Genomic DNA, 15,362 nt, shown 5'->3' with positions numbered 1-15,362 from the left:
CTGAGTGATCATTGTCTTTGAGAATAAATGTAGATTCGTAGATGGATTGCTAACTAGTGCTTATAAGTAACTTATGGAAGAATAGTTAAGCTTTTAGAAAAGTAGATTTAACTATTCATTGTACTCGTCAGTGTTAAGAGAGATGCATTCTTTAGTGAAGGGGAGATGTTCTTTGCGTCTTCTTCTTTTTTTTTTTCTTTTTTGGCTGCTTGGCTTATGCAGTTCTGGGGCCGGGGATCATATCTGAGCTACAGTTGCAACCTATGATGCAGCAACACAAGATCCTTTTTCCTTTTTTTTTTGTAGTTAAAATTTTTTTTTTCTTTTTGAGACCACACTTGGGGCATATGGAAGTTCCTAGGCTAGGGGTTGAATCAGAGCTGCAGCTGCCAGCCTACACCACAGCCACAGCAACTTGGGATTCCAACCATGTCTGTGACTTACGCTGAAGCTCATGGCAATTCGGGATCTTAACCCACTGAGTGAGGCCAGGAATCAAACCTGCATCCTCCTGGATACTAGTAGGGTTTGTTACTGCTGAGCCACAACAGGAACTCCAAAAGAAGATTTTATTATAGTTGATTTACAGTGTTCTGTTAATTTCTGCTGTACAGCAAAGTGACCTAGTCATACACACACACACACACACACACATTTATACTTTTTTTCTCATATTATCTTCTGACGTGTTCTATCACAAGTGATTGGATATAGTTTCCTGGATCCTTTAACCCATTATGCCTGGCTAGGGCTCAAACCTGCATCCTGGCGCTGCAGAGACACTGCGGCTGATCCCGTTGCTCCATTGTGGGAACTCCTCTTTGTTCCTCTTTAATAGGTGATGATATTTAGACAATGTATAAAAATGTTCTTTTTTTCTGGTCAGTGTAAAAGCTGATGCTTGAATATTTGTCCTTTGTTGTTGTTTGTCTTGGTTTTTTTTTTTTTTTTTTTGATGGCCCTTGCAGCATGTGGAAGTTCCTGGGTCAGGGATTGAACCCATAACATAGCAGCAGCCCAAGCCACTGTAGTGAAATGTCAGATCCTTAACCTGCTGCACCACAAGGAAACTCCTATTTGTCCATTGGTTTTAAGAACCTCTCCACTTTCTTATAATTATGTCTGGATAGAATTTATAAGCTAGAAGAGTTAAAACTCTGTTTTCTGAGGCTTATTCAACTTAATAAGGTATTTTATTAATAACATGTAGAGATTCTCAAATCAAAGTCAGCTTTTGTGAACATTCTTAAAGAATAGAAGTGACTTAGCAGAGCCTAATTTGCTGTTAATGGTGCTTTAAAAGGAAGAGTAAACATGGCATTTGTTTAGAATGTTTCAGAGCAAGAATGGTGGGGGAGCCTGTATTTATTCCATACTACTGTGTGCCAGAGCCTTCAGAACAGCCCAGGGTAGGAAATGTGTGTCCTAGAGATGATGAAATTGAATTTCAGAGTGATGAGTAACTTGGCCTCAGGTCACACTATTAATGGGTGGCAGAATTAGAATTTGAACCTAGGCCTTTCTGGTTGCAGAGCCAAATGCTCTTTCTGTCAGTCTGTGTTACAGGAATAACTTTCCTATGTGGATGAGGTTTCTATCACCCACCCAAGAGTGATTTTCTGGGATTTGGCCATAAAAAAAGAAAGAAAATGTAATGAGCCTAGGGCAAGACTTCTGTGCTTATTTCCTCTTTTTCTTTGCAGAATATCAGGGAGTGAGTTGGTGGATCCCTCACAAATGCCTATTTTGTAATTATTTATAGGTTTTGTGGGAGCACATTAAAAAAATCTATAGGACCTTTGACTTAAGAGGTAAGCTAGGCCATCTCCCGTAGCTCACAGAGAAGGAAACTGAGATCTAGAGAGTGAGATAGTTTGTCTGATCATAGCTGATTTATAACAGAGTTGGAATTAGAACCCTAGATGCTATATTTCACGCTAAAGGCCTTTTCTAGCTAAATCCCAAGCCTTTGTCATGCCTGGAGTTCCTGGAAAATGATATATGTGAATATAATTGGAGAATTATTATTTTTCTCTGGCTCTCAGCATTTACTGTCAAGGCAGAGTGCTGTAAATTATTTACGTTCTGGGTGCTACACATTTGAATCAGATTCATAGGTGATCTTTTCTTAACTCCCATGTAGTGGAGCATCTCCTTTGGGGACTGAGTCTGAAGAGAGGCTTCCTTTCCGTTAGCTGACAGCTCTGGCAGAGGTACCTACATTATATTCCATCTGTGTGGCTAGGATGGTTTGAGTTCTAACTGAGGCTTTAAGGAAAAACAAAAAATGAACCGATCCATACTTCTCTCTCATGGCCTTTTCCCCAAGCATAACATTTTTATTTTTTATTTTTTGACTGTGCCCATAGCATGTGGAAATTCCTGGGCCAGGGATCAAATCCGAGCCACAGTAGTGACAATGCCCAGTTCTTAACCGCTAGGCTGCCAGAGATCTCAAGCATGACATTTTTAGAGTTCACTGGTTTTTTTTTTGTTTTTTTGTTTTTTGTTTTTTGTTTGTAATTGTTCATGCTGATGGCACTGCCAGCACTTTTGCCCCCATGGAGCCTGAGGGCTGGATTAAAAGTGAAAACAGTGAAGGACTTGTTGGTAATGTGGTGATTCCTGGTAAATTACAGAGCTACAGTTTGAATGAGAGGGTTAAAATCTTGCACCTGGGGCTGCTGTGCTAGAACTTGACTTTGAACTCTGAACTGGGACTTAGCCTGCCTATAAGCTTTCTGTGGAGGTAGCTTTCACGTGCATTTTTTTCCTCAGATGAGGCTGATTTAGCAAATGAAACTGAGGCTGATGGAGCTCCCTGGTGGCTCAGCCTGTTAAGAATCCAGCATTGTCACTGCTGTGACTCAGGACACTGCTGTGATGCAGTTCAGTCCCTAGCCTAGAAATTTCTGCACGCTGTGGGAGTGGCCAAAAACAAAAGAAACAGGTTGGTAGATGTGACTTAGCTAAAAAGAAACACTTCCTCCCACCCCTCCACCACCGTCTAGATAGAGTTGCCCTAGAGAATTCCTCTTACCTCATCCTTTGCTTCTCCTTGCTGGGTGGAAGGTCACCACCATTAGGATTTTCAGGCGCCAGCCTGGGTGGCCAACCTAATGAAGTAAAATAGCTCCAGCTCCCAGTAATGGTGAACTTGGAGCAGGGCCCGTTGTAATTAAACCCCTGGAGTAAAGAATTTGTTGTTGGTCTTTTATTCACTTCAGTGGAGAGGCTTGCGGGTAGGAATATGATATATTCCAAGCAAAGAAAATCGGTGGCTCTAGAGATTTATGCCATTGCCTTGAAGATTTTTGGTTCCATGTTAAATTTAGATAATTCAGTAAGAGAAAGGCTTTTCTTGGTAGATGGCATTGTTGGGCAGGGTAAAATTTAGGGTGTTTTCTCCATTTATTAAAAGAATATCCAGTACTGTTACATATATACTGTATAATCTCCAGTATAGTTAAAGACTGAAGTCAAGACTCTGAATTCCCTCAGAGACTTCAGATTATACCACCTTTAGGTATCCCATCTGTTCCATTTCTTGCTCTTTTGTGTTCTCTATGTTTTGTTTCACAATATTCAGCATTTTTGTGGGCAGTGAACTCAAGTTGACTAAGGTAGTAGGCTCTCAAATAAGGTAAGAGAAGAAAAGTTCTAGGGCTTTTTTTTTTTTTCTAGAAGATACTAGATAATAAATTTGTTTTAAAGCACTGTTTGTTGTAATTTGTTGTAGTAACAGTAGAATACTAATGATTTTTAAAATCATAGAAAAGTTATAAGACCAAAAGATAGTACCCTGTGCTCAGATTCACTTGTTAATACTTTCTTTTGTTTTATCATTTTCTCTCTTTTTTGTCCTTTCTGAACTACTTTTTTAAAGAAATTACTCAATGAATTTTATTGCATTTATAGTTGTACAATGATCATCACAGCCCAATTTTATAGCATTTCCATCCCAAACCTCCAGTGCATCCCCCAGCCTCCAACCTGTCTCATTTGGAAACCGTAAGTTTTTCAAAGTCTGTGAGTCAGCATCTATTCAGTAGAGAAGTTCATTGTATCCTTTTTTTTAAAGATTCCACATGTAAGTGATAGCATATGATGTTGGTGTCTTGCTGTATGACTGACTTCACTTAGGATGATAATTTCTAGGTCCATCCATGTTGCTGCAAATACTGTTATTTCTTTCCTTTTAATGGCTAGGTGATATTCCATTGTGTATATGTACCACATCTTCTTGATCCACTCCTCTGTGGATGGACATTTATGTTGCTTCCATGTCTTGGCTATTGTATAGAGTGCTGCAATGAACATTGGAGTATAAGTATCTTTTCAAGTCATGCTTTTCTCTGGATAGATGCCCAGGAGTGGGATTGCTGTATCAAATGCTAATTCTATTTTTAGTTTTCTGAGGAATCTCCATACAGTTTTCTACAGTGGTTGCACTGATTTACAGTCCCACCAACAGTGTAATAGGGTTCCTTTCTCTCCAGCATTTATTGTTTGTAGACTTTTTGATGGTGGCCATTCTGGCTGGTATAAGGTGGTACCTCATAGTGCTTTTGATTTGCATTTCTCTAATAATGAGTGATGTTGAACATCTTTTCATATGTTTTTTGGCTATCTGTATGTCTTCTTTGAGAACTGTCTGTTTAGATCTTCTGCCCATTTTTTGATGGGGTTGTTTGGTTTTTTTGATATTGAGCTGCAGAAGGTGTTTATAAATTTTGGAGATATTAATCCCTTGTCAGTCACTTCATTTGCAAAGATTTTCTCCCACTCTGTGGGTTGTCTTTTCATTTTGTTTAGGGTTTCCTTTGCTGTGCAGAAATTTTAAGTTTAATTAAGTCCTATTTATTTTTGTTTTTATTGTCATTACTCTAGGAGGTGGATCTGAGAAAGTGTTGCTGTGGTTTATGTCGGAGAGTGTTTGACCTATGTTTTCCTCTAAGAGTTTTATAGTGTCTGGTCTTACATTTAGGTCGGTAATCCATTTTGAGTTTATGTTTGTGTATGGTGTTAGGGAGTGTTCTATTTTCATTCTTTTCCATGTGGCCGTCCCGTTTTCCCAGCACCATTTATTGAAGGGGCTGTCTTTTCTCCATTGTATAAATTCTTGCCTCCTTTGTCATGGATTAGTTGACTGTGCGTGCTGAATTACTTTAAAGTACGTTGCATGTCATGGATGACCCTTTACTCTAATACTTCAATATGCATTTCCTAAGAATTGGAATTTTTTTACATAATAGCTATATGATTCTCAACTTCAGTAAATTTAACACTGATACTTTTATCTTGTCTGCCACCCATATTTTAATTTTGTCTGTTATAGCATTTTCCCCTCCAGTACAGGATCCAGTCTAGAATTGGGTATTTAATTGTCACATCTCTTTAGTCTCCTTGGATCTAGAACATTTCCACAGCCTTTCTTTGTCTTTCTTGATATTGACTTAAAAAGAAACTTCTCTGTCAACCTTGTGGTCCATAAACTGGACAGTCACTGAGAACTCTTTAATAGCACCAGACAGTTTTTTGTTGTTGTTGTTGTTTTTTGTCATTTTAGGGCCACACCCGAAGCATATGGAAGTTCCCAGGCTAGGGGTCGAATCAGAGCTGTAGCTGCCGGCCTACACCACAGCTGCAGCAACATGGGATCCGAGTCATGTCTGCGACCTACGCCACAGCTCATGACAACGCCAGATCCTTAACCCACTAAGTGAGGCCAGGGATCAAGCTCGAGTCCTCATGGATACTAGTCAGGTTCGTCACTGCTGAGCCATGACAGGAACTCCAGTGATGATATGTCTTAATCTAGATTTGAAGCCCTTTATTGGTAATGTTAATTTTTACACTATCCAAAATATTATTTTCTTCATTGTATAGTTACTATTATTTTTCCTTTTAATGAGTAAGCAGTCTATGGGGAGTCATTTTAAGACTATGCAAATACTCTGCTTCTCAACAAAATTTCCCCTTAGATTTAGCATTCTTTGATGATGTTACCTGAACTAACCTTTGCTATGATAGTTGAAAAACTAAAAATTTCTAACTCTATGTTTTCTCTGTATTTACCAGTTGATCTTCAGTATTCTGCTGTTAAGAAACAACTCTCACTTATTATGTCTATCATTGATATAGAATCACACTTTTTTATTTTTTCAGTAGTTTATAAATTATTACATAATTTTACTGCTCATATTGTCCCTGATTTAACCAGTGGGGGGACCCTGCAGGCTGGTTCCTGTGTTGGTGACATGCTGCTCTTCCCTCCCTGTATTTCCATACTTTCTGGTTTCAGATGTTCCTTATCTTGTACTTCCCTGACTCAGCCCTGAATCAGCCATTCCTCTAAGGAACCACAGTTCTTTTTAGTGGGAAATGGTATTGGAGACCAAAACATTGGTGCTAGGTATGTTCAGGGTGTCTTTGCTTCTAGGTCCTTTTAATGGACACAGCTATACACAAAAGACATACATACATATACATGCGTATACATGTGCACATATTCATGCAATTACATGCTTTAGAAATCAAGAGTTCACAAAGATACTCTGATTTCAGTCCATTCCCATCCACAGGGTTCTTTCTTGTTTTCCCCCATTCCATAGTTTTATGGCCTTCCTTCTGCAGTAAGAATCCTGGCTTTTACTTTATATATTTGCTCAGTCCTATAATAGATCGAAAATAGTTCCTGCGCCAGGGGTCAAACTGCAGTTGCAACCTAAGCCATAGCTGTGGCAATGCCGGATCCTTAACCCATTGTGCTGGGCCAGGGATCAAGCCTGTGTCCCAGTGCTCCCAAGAAACCATAGATCCCATTATGCCACAGTGGGAACTCCTAAAATAGTTTTTGATTTGGTTTGCCCATACATCTATGAGAAATAAACCCACTAAAAAGAATTCAGAATATGGAGTTCCCATTGTGGCGCAGTAGAAACAAATCTGACTAGGAACCATGAAGTTGCGGGTTCAATCTCTGGCCTCGCCCAGTGGGTTAAGGATCCAGTGTTGCTGTGAGATATGTAGGTCGCACATGTGACTCAGATCTGGTGTTGCTGTGGCTGTGGTGTAGGCTGGCAGCTATAGCTCCGACTCCACCCCTAGTCTGGGAACCTCCATATGCCACGGGTGTGGCCCTAAAAAGCAAAAAAAAAAAAAAAAAAGATTTCAGAGTTTGTTTGCACTTCTCCCATTCCTCTCATTGAAAACAGATATAAAGTCAAATATTATGTTCATAAGTTACTTGATTAGTTCTTCCTTTTTAATTTTTTAATTTTTTTGGCCACATCCGTGACAAGTGGAAGTTCCTGGGCCAGGATCAAACCTTCACTACTGAAGTAACCCGAGCCATAGCAGTGAAAATGCCAGATCCTCAACCTGCTGAGCCACCAGGGAACTCCACTTCTTCCTTTTTTAACCCCTTCTAGTTTGGATTTGATATTCATTTAAAATGCAGTTGGGGCAGTTCCGGTTGTGGTTCAGTGGTTAACGAATTGGACTGGGAACCATGAGGTTGCGGGTTCGATCCCTGGCCTTGCTCAGTGGGTTGGGGATCCGGTGTTGCCATGACCTGTGGTGTAGGTGGCAGATGCGGCTCGGATCCCACATTGCTGTGGCTGTGGTGTAGGATGGCAGCTGTGGCTCCGATTTGCCCCCTAGCCTGGGAACCTCCATATGCTGCTGGTGCGGCCCCAGAAAAGGCAAAAAGACAAAATAAAATAAAATAAAACAAAATGCAGTTGGATCCTTTTTTTTTTTGGTCTTTTTTTTTTTTTGCTATTTCTTTGGGCCGTTCCCCCGGCATATGGAGGTTCCCAGGCTAGGGGTCTAATTGGAGCTGTAGCCACCGGCCTACGCCAGAGCCACAGCAACGTGGGATCCGAGCCGCGTCTGCAACCTACACTACAGCATCATGGGATCTGAGCTACATCTGCAACCTATATCACAGCTCACGGCAACGCCAGATCCTTAACCCACTGAGCAAGGCCAGGGATCAAACCTGCATCCTCATGGATATTAGTTGGACTGAGCCACGATAGAACCTTCTTATATCTTTTTTTTTTTTTAATTTCAATTTTTTTGAGGAGGGGGGCCACACCTGTGGTATGTGGAATTTCTTGGATCCTTACATTTGCACCACAAGAAAACTTCCTATGTCTTTATTTTTGTGAAGTGTCTGTTTATGTCTTTTGCCTGTTGCTCAATAGCATTTTTAGTCATTTTCCTTTGATTTTTAAAAGCCCTCTATGTATAGTAGAGATATTAATCCTTTAATCTGTGGTATGTATTGTAAATATTTTATTCTAGTGTATTGTCTTTTGACCTTGCTTATATTTTTTGCCATGTAAAAGTTTTCTCCTTTTAAGTAATCAAATTTATTGGTCTTATTGCATCTGGATTTCTAGTCTTAGTTTGAAAGCCTTTTTCACTATTCAGATTAAAGAGGAATTTACCCATGTTGTTTTCTTGAATAGTTTGGTTTTTTACATTTCAGTCTTTAATTAGTCTTCCGTGTGGTTGGTGCAAGGAATGGATATAATTTTATTCTTTTTCCAAATGGCTATCCAGTTGCCCCAATATAATTTATTAACAAAAACTGTATTTGCCTCAGTGATCTGCGATACCAGCTTTACCATCCACAAAGATTTCTGCGTATACATGACGTTTTTAACATTCTAGGTTGAAAGACCTTTGGGAAGTCGCCAAATATGAAAGGTCAGATAAGAGTTGATCAGAGGTCAAGTAAACCACTCCATGAGGATAGCTCTCAGCAAGTTGAGATACAGGTGAAAGCCTGCTTTGGGATTGCTAAGATGTTCTTAAAAAGAAAAGGCATACACACGTTTTTATATTGAACAGCTTTATTGAGGTACAGTTTACATACCAAAACCTACTCATTTCAAGTGTACAGTTCAATCATTTTTAATAAATTTACAGAGTAGTGCAATCATTACCATAATCCAGTTTTAGAACATTTCTGTCATTCCAAAAAGATCTCTTAGGCCTATTTGCAGTCCAAGCCATAACCCTGGGCAACCATTTGTCTTTCAGTCTATAGATCTGCCATTTCTGGGTATTTTACATTAATGGAATTATATATTATGTAGTTTTTGCATCTGGCTTTTTTTACTTACCTGTTGTTTTTGTAGTTTATTCATATTATTCCATGTATATGTTGCCCAATAGTATTACATTGTATGACTGTGCTAACTTTTATCAAGTCACCAGTTGATGGACATTTGGATTATTTTTACTTTTTGACTCCTATAAATAATACTGCTGTGGAGTTCCAGTCATGGCTCAGTGGTTAACAACCCAACTAGTATCCATGAGGATGCGGGTTCGATCCCTGGCCCTGCTCAGTGGGTTAAAGAGCCAGTGTTGCCGTGAGCTGTGGTGTAGGTCACAGACATGGCTCCAATCCCACGTTGCTGTGGCTGTGGTGTAGGCCGGCAGCTACAGCTCTGATTCAACCCCTAGCCTGGGAACTTCCATGTGCCCATGGGTACAGCCCTAAAAAAAAGATGTAAGACAAAAATAATAATCATAATAATACCGCTGTGAAATTCACTTACAAATCTTTATGCCGACCTGTGTTTTCATTTCTCTTGAATGGAGTTCTAGGAGTGAAATGTCTGGGTTGTGTTGAAAATTCATGTTTGGGAGTTCCCGTCGTGGCTCAGTGGTTAACAAATCCGACTAGGAACCATGAGGTTGCAGGTTCACTCCCTGGCCTCCCTCAGTGGGTTAAGGATCCGGCGTTGCCGTGAGCTGTGCTGTGGGTTGCAGACGCGGCTCGAATCCCACGTTGCTGTGGCTGTGGTGTAGGCCGGCAGGTACAGCTCTGTTTGCACCCCTAGCCTGGTAACCTCCATTTGCCGCAGGAGCAGCCTTAGAAAAGGCAAAAAAAAAAAAAAGAGAGAGACAAAAAGAAAATTCATGTTTAACTTTTCGAGGAATTGCCGAATTGTTTTTCAAGGTGGCTGCACCATTTTACATTCCTCCCATCAATGTATGAGCAGTTCACTTTCTTTGTATCCTCACCAACACTTGGTAGGTGTCTGTCTTTTTGATTATAGTCATTCTAATGAGTGTGAAGTGATATCTCATTTTTTTTGTCTTTTTTAGGGCTGCACCACAGCATATGGACGTTCCCCAGGCTAAGGGTCAAATCGGAGCTGCAGCTGTCAGCGTATGCCACAACCATAGCAACGTGGGATCCAAGCTGCAGATGCAACCTACACCACAGCTCACGGCAGTGCCAGATCCTTAACCCACTTAGTGAGGCCAGGAATCAAACCTTTGTCCTCATGGATACTAGTCAGATTCATTACTGAGCCACAACAGGAACTCCTCATTTTGGTTTTGATTTGCATTTCCTAAAAGACTAGTGTTATTCTACATCTTTTTGTGTTTATTAGCCATTAGTATATTTTCTTTGGTAAAATGTCTATTCAAATACTTTACTTATTTTTTATTTTTTATTTTTTTTGTCTTTTTGTCTTTTCTGGGGCCGCACTGGCGACATATGGAGGTTCCCAGGCTAGGGATTGAATCGGAGCTGTAGCCACCGGCCTACGCCACAGCCACAGCAACTCGGGATCCGAGCCGCGTCTGTAACCTACACCACAGCTCACGGCAATGCCAGATTGTTAACCCACTGAGCAAGGTCAGGGATCGAACCTAAAACCTCATGGTTCCTAGTTGGATTCGTTAACCACTGCGCCACGACGGGAACTCCTACTTATTTTTAAATCGGAATGTATATCACTTTATTATTGAATTTAAAAAATTTTAAAAACATTCAGATTCATCAGATATTTATTTGCAAATATTTTTCTCCCAAATAATTTTTCTCTGTGGCTTGTCTTAATTGCCTAGTGTGTCTTTTGAAGCACAAGTTTTTAACTTTGATCAAGTTCAATTAATCTTTTTTTCTTTTATCGATTATGCTTTTGATGCTCATATTTCAGAAAAGGAAAGTATTAAAACTTCTTTTTATGGAATTATGAGATTTGTCTTATTTTTCAGGACTAGTTTGGTAATGAGACCCATTTACTGTGTGAACTTTGTTGAAATATGTAAGGCCTTGCCTCTGTGTGATGGTTACATTGTTCTGGCCCCCTCTGGGCAGCTTTTCCTGAAGAGATAATGTAATATGGATTAAAAAAAAAAAAATAGGCTTTGGGGCCTGACTATCTGGGTTTAAATTTTGGCTCCATCCCTTCCTATCATTGTTACTTTGAGAAAGTGGCTTTATTTCTTTGTGCCTCACTTTCTCGTCTGTAAAATTGTGGATAATACTACTTCATTCATAGGGTGTTTATCCATATAAAGTTTGTAGGAAATGCCTGGGGCAGAGTAAGGGCTCACAGAAGATTAGCTTTTCTTACTTTGGGAGCAGTTCTCTATAGTTTGGAATGGGGTTGTCCATATTGGATATCATTTGAGGGGCTCTTTAATCTTGCATGCCTTTCTAAAGTGACAGATTGTGCAATAGGTTACAGCAGCTGGGGTTATAAGCATTGCACTTAGCCTTCTTTGACACATTTAAAATTGATGGTTCCTTAAAATCACTTTCATTAAATGAGGCAATTTGGGTTGATGTGTAGAATCACAAAACTCTTCATCAGATGTAAAAATATCTCGAGTGCCATTAACACTTAGAAAATGAATAATCTATTAACTCCTGTTGCCAAGGCAAAAGTTAGGCAGTCTTAGGCAAACCCAGAATAGGATATTAGCTTTCTGCATTGAATAAACACATGTTTCTGCCTTTGGGGTGGTTTATTAGTCCTGGAATCAGATTACACGTTAAGGACTTAAAATTCACAGACAGAATTCCTGCTTTGCTCCTATTGGAGGAGAAGATTCTCAGCTTTTTTTCTTGTCTTCATTTGCAAAATGAGTTTAGTGAAATTTGAGACCTCTTACCTTTAAAAGGGATTCATGATCTGATGTGGGACTAGTATAAGAATATATAAAGAATTCTTTTTTTTTTTTTTTTTTTGCCTAGGGGTCTAATTAGAACTACAGCTGCTGGCACAGCCACAGCCACAGCAAAGCAGGATCCAAGCTGTGTCTGTGACCTACACCACAGCTCATGGCAATGCCAGATCCTTAACTCACAGAGCGAGGTCAGGGATCAAACCCACAACTTCACGGTTCCTAGTCGGATTGGTTTCCACTGCGCCACAATGGGAACTCCAAGAATTCTTATAACTCAATAATAAAAAGAAAATGGGCAGAGAATTTGAATAGACATTTCTCCAAAGGGATGTACAAATGTCCAACAAGGACATGAAAAAGATGTCCAGTATCATTGGTCAGTAGCAAAAAGCAAATCAAAACCACAATGTAATACCACTTTACACTCACTAGAATGACTTTAATAAAATTTGAAAAGGAAAATATTAAATGTTGGTGAAGATGTAGAGAAATAGGAACCTTGGTATATTGCTGCTTAGAATAAAAAATGGTTCAACTCATGTGGAAAATGGTTTGGTGGTTTGTTCCTCAATCAGTTAAACAGAGTTATCATAGGACCCAGCAATTCCACTCCTTAGTATATATCCAAAAGAGTTGAAAACATGTCAACATGGAGACGTGTACTCAAATGGTTTTTTTGTTTGTTTTTTTGGCTGTGCCTGCCACACTCAGATGTTCCTGGGCTGGGGATCAAACCCGAGCCACAGCAGTGATAGTACCTAGTCCTTAACCACTAGGCCACCAGGGAACTCCAGTACACAAACATTTTTAAAGCAGCATTATTCATAATAGCTAGAAGATGGCATCAACCTAAATGACCACCAAGGGATTAATGGAGAAATAAATTGTGTTATATGCATGCAGTGGAATATTATTCAGCCATAAAAAGAAATGAAGTACTGATATATGCTACAACTTGAATGAAGTTTGAAGACATGCTAAGTGAAAAGAGACAGACACAAAGGTCTTAGATGATACAATTCCTTTTATGTGCCATATCCAGAATAGTCAAATCCAAAGACAGAAAGCAAACTGGAGGTTACCAGGGGATGAGGGATGGGAAATAGGGAGTGAGTGTTTAATCAGTGTGAAGTGTTTTTATGGGGTGCTGAAAAAGTTTTGAAATTAAAAAGAGCTGGTAGTTGCACAACATTGTGAATACACTAAATACCATTACATTGTACACTTTAAAATGGTTTATTGTATGTTAAGTGAATTTCATGTCAGTTTAAAGGTGGGGATGGGGCTCATGAATACATTTACCTTTTCAGTTTTCAAGGACAAGTTTTAAAGTATGAGGAATGATGATGCCAGGAAAGGATGATCTCTTTGATGTGGTAACTCCAGCAACTCTAGATATCTCTCCAAATTCATTTTTCATTCATCTCTTTGCTTGGGATAATTTGTTCTTAACACAAAATACTTTACCTGAAAATACTGCAGTGTCTGCTAAGATAGAAACTGTTTTTTATAATGTGTATATTATCTTTGGTGAAGCCCATAAGAGGCCCAGTTGCTTTGGAACTAGTAAAGCTGACGAGGAACAAAAGGTCTTAAAATTCTTAGAACCTTTAATTAGGTAGCATTCTCTTTTTCCTGGGCATACCATTCTGTCAGACTGCCAATTCTTTTTTTAAAAAAGTTTTCTGGAGTTCCCGTCGTGGTGCAGAGGTTAACGAATCCAACTAGGAACCATGAGGTTGCGGGTTCGGTCCCTGCTCTTGCTCAGTGGGTTAACGATCCGGCCTTGCCGTGAACTGTGGTGTAGGTTGCAGACTCGGCTCGGATCCCGCGTTGCTGTGGCTCTGGCATAGGCTGGTGGCTACAGCTCCAATTCAGTCCCTAGCCTGGGAACCTCCATGTGCTGCGGGAGCGGCCCCAGAAAAGGCAAAAAGACAAATAAATAAATAAATAAAAATAAAAAAGTTTTCTTTATTGAAGTGAAATTCACCTAACATAAAATTAACCATTTTAAAAATGAATGATTCAGCGGCATTTAGTACATTAGCAGTGTTGTGCAAGTAACAGCTCTATATCATTCCAAATGTTTTCATCACCCCAAAAGGGAATCCTATACCCATGAAGCACATCCTCACCAGCACTTGTTACTTTCCACTTTTTTGATTATAGCTAGCCTGATGGGTGTGAAATGGTACCTCATTGTGGTTTTGACTTATATTCCCCTGACAACTGAAGAATTTGAACATCTTCATGTGCTTATTGGTCATTTGTATTTCTTCCTTGGAGAATCCTCTACACAAATCCTCTCCCCTCCCTCCCTCTCTCCCTCCCTTCCTTCCGACTTTTAGTTGTTGAGCTTTGTAAGTGTTCTTTATATAATATGATTACTCTGTGACCCTTATCAGATAATATGGTTTGCAAATATTTCTCCCATTCTGTAGTTTATCTTTTTCACTTTCTTGATAATGTCTTTTGATACACAAAAGTTTTTTGTTTTATTTTTTATTTAAAAATTTTTTATCATAATTGATTTATAATGGTCAGTCAATTTCTGCTATACCACAGAGCGACCCAGTCATACATATATATACATCCTCTTTCTTATATTATCTTCTATTATGTTCTGTCATAAGTGATTGGATATAGTTCTCTGTGATACACAAAAGTTTTAAAGTTTTAAGTCTAATTTTTCATTTTTTGCCTTACTATTGGTGTCATATCTAAGAATCCATTGCCATATCCAAAGTCATGGAGATTTTCCTCTATTATTCTTCTAAAAGTTTTTTTTTTTTTTTTGGTCTTTTTTGTCCTTGTACGGCCGCACTTGTGGCATATGGAGGTTCCCAGGCTTAGGGGTTGAATCTGAGCTGTAGCCTCCTGGCCTACACCACAGCCACAGCAAAGCAGGATCCAAGCTGTGTCTGCGACCTACACCACAGCTCATGGCAACGCCGGATCCTTTACCCACTGAGTGAGGCCAGGGATTGAACCCGAAACCTCATGGTTCCTAGTCAGATTCGTTTCTGCTCTGCCACGATGGGAACTCCATATTCTTCTAAGAGTTTTATGGTTTTATTTTTATTTATTTGTTTATTTATTTGGCCTTTTTTAGGACCGCACTCATGGCATGTGTAAGTTCCCAGGCTAGGGGTGGAATCGGAGCTGCAGCTGTGGGCCTACACCACAGCCACAGCTACACAGAATCTGAGCTACATCTTTGACCTACACCACAGCTCATGGCAATGCTGGATCCTTAACCCACTGATTGAGGCCAGGGATTGAACCCGCTTCCTCGTGGATACTAATCAAGTTCGTTACCACTGAGCCACAACAGGAACTCCTAAGAGTTTTATGGTTTTAGCTCTTATGTTATTGTTCCATTTTGATACAGATTTTGTATATAGTAT

At 39.6% G+C, this 15,362-nt stretch overlaps 1 protein-coding gene across 5 annotated transcripts in view; it reads left to right on the top strand.

Moving 5' to 3' along the window:
- ASCC1 (activating signal cointegrator 1 complex subunit 1) overlaps positions 1-15,362 on the top strand; it is a 110,951-nt gene that overhangs the window by 38,243 nt on the left and 57,346 nt on the right. The window lies entirely within an intron of this gene.

The sequence above is a fragment of the Phacochoerus africanus genome, chromosome 15 (genome assembly GCF_016906955.1).
Source record: "Phacochoerus africanus isolate WHEZ1 chromosome 15, ROS_Pafr_v1, whole genome shotgun sequence".
Lineage (NCBI taxonomy): Eukaryota > Metazoa > Chordata > Mammalia > Artiodactyla > Suidae > Phacochoerus > Phacochoerus africanus.
This window is presented reverse-complemented; position numbering and strand designations above follow the sequence as displayed.